The sequence below is a fragment of the Lasioglossum baleicum genome, unplaced genomic scaffold (genome assembly GCF_051020765.1).
Source record: "Lasioglossum baleicum unplaced genomic scaffold, iyLasBale1 scaffold0021, whole genome shotgun sequence".
In the NCBI taxonomy this organism is placed as follows: Eukaryota; Metazoa; Arthropoda; class Insecta; order Hymenoptera; family Halictidae; genus Lasioglossum; species Lasioglossum baleicum.
In genome coordinates this window covers 45,655-51,654 of record NW_027469081.1, presented here as the reverse complement: position 1 = coordinate 51,654, position 6,000 = coordinate 45,655, and positions in this window count along the sequence as shown.

The window sequence follows — 6,000 nt, the reverse complement described above, 5'->3', positions numbered from 1 at the left end:
CATCATTTCGGTTCTTAATAACTATTTCAATCAGAACCGAAAAATAACAGTTTAAACAGTTATTTTCATAACCGTTCCAATCCCTGTCTGTAGCGTAGATTTACCACTATTTTAATATACTATACGATTTGAACTTTTTTGGAAACTAGAGCAATTAGTTTACTGCAGGATGTGAAAAGAAGTTTTTTAAAAAATTGCAATTGATCAGAATTGTAGAAAAAATACTAAAAGTTGCGTTTTACAACTTTTTAATGTGGGTCTATCTACAGGGTGATTCACGCAATTGTTACAAGTCATAACTCCATTATTATTGCATTTACAAAAAAATGCCAAAGGAAAAAGATAAATGGTTCGAAGAGAACTACATCTGTAGGCCTTTCGATTTTTTTTAGATGCAGCAGTGCATGTGCAATTAACAATTGCATCATTTCTTTAAATAGAAATGCATATTGTTTTTTACACAGATCGATTCTTCTGTTCATTCTACGTAAAAAATGATTAGGGTACACATGGCAAAAAATTATTAGATCTCGAAATATTTTCAAAAAATGTCTTTATTGAAGAAGATGCTCAAACGCTTCTCCATTACATTCTAAACATTTCTTATAACGTTTTTTTATTGTTTGCATAACTGCGTTTATACATCAATACGTTGGCCAGCCCGTGCACCTGATTTAAGTCCCCTTGACTTTTTCTGTGGGGTTATTTGAAAGATAGAATTTATTCAAACCCCATAGATTCTGTAGAGAATCTGAGAGAAAGAATCATAGTGGAATGTGCAGCAATAACTGCAGATAATTTAAACGCAGTTATGCAAACAATAAAAATACGTTATAAGAAATGTTTAGAATGTAATGGAGAAGCGTTTGAGCATCTTCTTCAATAAAGACATTTTTTGAAAATATCTCGAGATTTAATAATTTTTTGCCATGTGTACCCTAATCATTTTTTACGTAGAATGAACAGAAGAATCGATCTGTGTAAAAAACAATATGCATTTCTATTTAAAGAAATGATGCAATTGTTAATTGCACATGCACTGCTGCATCTAAAAAAATTTAAAGACCTACAGATGTAGTTCTCTTCGAACCATTTATCTTTCTCCTTTGGCATTATTTTGTAAATGCAATAATAACGGAGTTATGACTTGTAACAATTGCGTGAATCACCCTGTATAATTAAAATTTAAAAAATACGTTTTATAGATTTGTGTCAATTATACATATTCTGAAAATTTCAGGGTAACCCTAAAGTTATTCTTCTAAATTTTCGTAGAAAGAATTGGTTTTCAATTTGGTTTAATTAATAATAACTGTGCACTAAAAATATGAAAAAAATTGGAGACAATATTGATGACAGTAAGTATTTCATCATTAAATTAATTTCCAAGATGGTGGCTTTTAAACATCGATATAAAATCTGTGTTTCTTCGAAATCTTCCGGCTTTTCTATTTTTTAAAACTAGAGTTTGCAACAAAGGCTCGGGAAAAATTAAAATACTTCTATGAATATAATTTATATTATTAGAGATTTGTATATTAGTTACATATTTGATATAAAACAATATAAACTGTATGTCCTAATCCTGGCCAATGATGATGTACGATCTGATCCAGTCTAAAGATGATGTAGGATCTGATCCAGGCTAAAGATGATGTAGGATCTGTTCTAGGCTAAAGATGATGTAGGATCTGATCCAGGCTAAAGATGATGTAGGATCTTGTCCATGCTAAAGATGATGTAGGATCTTGTCCATGCTAAAGATGATGTAGGATCTTGTCCATGCTAAAGATGATGTAGGATCTTGTCCATGCTAAAGATGATGTAGGATCTTGTCCATGCTAAAGATGATGTAGGAGCTGATCCAGGCTAAGTACTAGAGTAGGGGGCAGCACTATATGGGCACGGCCAAAACCCGGGCGTGAGCACTCTCATATACTCTCTGTTAACAGTATCTCGTCGGTGGAGATACTATTAAAGACTGCCAGCCTTATGGGAGTTCGTGTCCCTCGAAAATGTCGGTATTTCTTACGCCCTCTAGGATATATTCTGGCTCCATCCAGAGAAACAGAAGGCCATCGACGGCATTTTGTCGGTAAAGAGGACCATTGAGGAGATTCTTGTCGCGATGTATCGGTGAGAATGCGAATTATCACGAAACCATATCGATTATTATTAAACGTTACATTCTCCGTCATATTTCAGACGATGTTTTGGCACTATTTTGGGACTATTTAGAACTTTTAGCGATGTGGTATATCAGATCACTGTAACTTTCACGTTATCCCCGCGCCCACTCGCGCCCACTTACTGGTCCCGCTGAATAACACAGGGGCTGGCAGTCTTTAATAGTATCTCGTCGGTGCCTTAGCCTTAGCACCGACGAGATACTATTAAAGACTGCCAGCCCCTGTGTTATTCCGCGGGACCGGTAAGTGGGCGCGGGGATAACGGGAAAGTTACAGTGATCTGATATACCACAGCGGTAAAAGTTCCACAATCGACGAGATATTCGTCAAGTTGAAGAAGAATGATATAGTAGAATGCTGACATTACCTATTCTGTAATTGCCTTATAATACTATATATAATTCTCTTATTGCATTCTTATTTTCCTTATTATCACCATTGTAATAATTGTTTACAATACAATCGATAGTTTATAGATGTAGGAAAAATGGAAGTAATTACTACGTAATATTCTACAAATGTATTGGAATTTAAAAGTAATTTGAACATTATTGCGTTATATATAAAATAATGATTCTTAAAAAATATTTTGTTATGTTGTGTAATGACAAAATTCAATCGTTCTTATTAAGATCCTTAGTAGGAAACAGAAAATTAATTTTTTTACTTATTTATGCCATACTTGTAATGCTCGACAGCATTATTGACTGCAATTATTAAAGTAGAGGTAGTAACAAGATAAAAGTATTAACTAATTAAACTAATTTTCGACGGCTCCTATCCATACAATGTTATTTAGAGGCAGTATTTCGTACGAAGATATCTAAAAAAATAATTCTATTTGACTCTATACGAATATTTCTTGCACCATATATGACGCTATTTAAAAAGTGCGTGTAACATTATTTTATTTCATTCTGAACTGAACCACTTCCTGAAACATGATTCATTTATGAGTACATTGTGCGACGAGACGAAGAGCTAGCAGACGAAGTCGAAGTCGAAATCTTAAAAGAATAAGGACTCTCCGCGTCTCTTTTTTTCCCGACGCTGTCCTTCTTTGTGTCCGAAACTTGCGTCGCTCATTGCATAAGCAAATATCATCGGAATTATATAATTTTGGTATCATTTTCATAAAAAGAAACAAAATTCACCAAATATGTTAAGGAAAATCCTATAAAAAAATAATGATAAATAATTAAGCTTTGTTGTTTGATTAGTAGTCTCACACCGATATACCCGACCCGACCCGTATCATGTTACAATGTTTCACTCCACTCCACGGCGACCGAAGCCCCCGAGCTTCACTTCCCTTTTCTCCGTTCGTCATCATAGAATAGTGTTTCCTGAAAATTGAATGTCTCTGGCCATACTCGAGTTTTGACATTTATAGCAAGCTTGCTATAATCTTATCTTATATGTCAAAATTTAGTTTTCTATTTAAAATATTTTGTTGTTAAAACTCATTAATAGTTTTAAATAGTACTTGAATATATTTAAAATGACATTGGAATATTGGAATATTACAATTTGGAATGAAGGGCCTAGCCGGACGAGATAGTCCTTCGAATTATTTAAACAGCCGTTGTGCCATTCAATTTTCGGTCCATTTTACCCATTTACTTGCATTAATTTAATCATATAATTGCATTTAATTGAAATTGATATTTGAGATTTTTTCCCGATTTTTTGGTTCAAAATGTTAATTACACAAAGTGAAAAACACGCAAAAATTCGACAAATGCAGGTTTTTTAGAGAAATTGAAAAATAGCATTGATCATATTTTTAGACTATCAACATATGTACCAGAACTTTTTTTACGACAGCTCGTAAACGACAAATAGGGACTGAGGTACGAGGCAGCCGACACAGTTCAAAAGGCTGCGTACCGATTACATCAATGCACATAGGAAAGTTTTTTATTTTTCAATCTTTTTTACGGAATTACCAACGTATTTGTGAGATCCTTCTAATTAAAATGAGCCTAAATACGGCATAATTTGAGCCATATTTACTTATTTAAAGTGTGATAATAATTACCTAATATAGGTTATTATAATATAGGTCATTTAATATAATATATTTATAATTATAAATAATTTAGGGATGTGCGGGCCGCTCGATGTTCGGGTTCGAGTCGGGTCGGGTCGCAGAAAGTCCGGCGGCGGCCCTTCGATTCGACTTCGAATTCGTCGGGCGGGTACGAAAAAAATCGAACAAGTTCGGGCGGACGAGTTATTGCGTTATCCGAGATTCAAATACTCTGCGTTCTTATGACATAGATAATGGTAATAATGGTTTTCTTTCTTTACTTATAACGTGATTTTTAATATACTTGGTTTTTTTATAACTACATTAGGTATATTCGCCAAACGCGTGCCTGCTCTTTATTTGTATTAAAGCTTGAATAATGCACGTTTCATGTGAAAAACTTAAACGACAATTTTTCTAGCTTTTTAACGAATTTTCTCCGAATGAACTTAGATATGTATCGATAATATCATTAAAATGTCTTTACGGAAGTTATACAATACACCTAGAAGATTACAATATGGTAAAGTATGGCAATAATTAAAAACGAAATATAAATATAAACATTATACGTATTATATTTCGTGTTTATATTTTATTCTGTATTATCTATAGGCTCTATATAATTAACTTCCCGATTTTATAGGGAAGTTATTGTAATGACCCCGAAAATCGAAAATCGATTTTTTAGCAGATCTTCACGTTTCATGGTCATTGCAGTCATTTTAGACTATTTTCAGCAAAATGTTCGTATGTGTGTGTGTGTGTGTGCGTGCGTGCGCGCGCGAGCGCGTATGGCCGTTTCTATGTAATCAAATTTTTCGTTAACGTTTTCAGAAAAAGTAACAACGCGATCAGGATGATGAATGATGCAATCGATATGCCCCGCTGTAACTTAGAGCTGATTAGATTTTGGTCCATTTTGGTCAAGTAGTTTTTTAGTTATTTTAGTTTTTTCGAAAGAAGTTCATTCAACAATGCAATTTATACGAGAGAACGGAAAGTTTCCACCGAAGAAACAAACGTAATTACACAAAAAAATTTTTTTCGATTTCTTTAAAATTAAAAAAAAAAAATTTTTTTAAATTTTTTTTTGTACCTTACGATGATGTTTCCGCTTACAATAATCGAAAATTATCCCAATGCAAGAGTGAGTTAATCATCTCTACTCGCGAGAATACATTTTCAAAGAATATCGATGAAAGTACAAAAAATAATTTATATTACAATCTTTAAAAAAACAATCAGTTCAAAACGAATTATTAACTGAGATTAAATTGAAAATTAATATAAACTATATGATAATTATTAATGACATTGATGTTGAAAACGGATTGATTAATGGAGCACACATGCGGAATATTAAAATTTATTACTTTTCAAGAAAATACTAAAATTTCGTCTATATTGTGGTTAGATTTTCAATTGGCCAGAGTAGGAGTGAAAGTAAGAACTCGTTATCGTGATTATATGAAAAATGCAAATATTCATCAAAATTTAACACCAATAATAAAAATATCGAATCAAGTAAATATGTCGAGTGAGGAAAAATATCAAATCACACGTAGTCAATTTCCAGTGGTTCCTGCTGAAGCGATTACGATTCATAAAAGTCAGGGACAAACATATGAGAAAGTATGTTTGGATTTTAAAAAATCAGAAAGGCGAACTTTACAAATGTTGTATGTAGCACTGAGCAGAGTTTCAAAATTGAGCGCGGTTTATATATTTTGGGACAATTTAAATTAACAGTATCGAAAAAAACCAAGATCAATACTG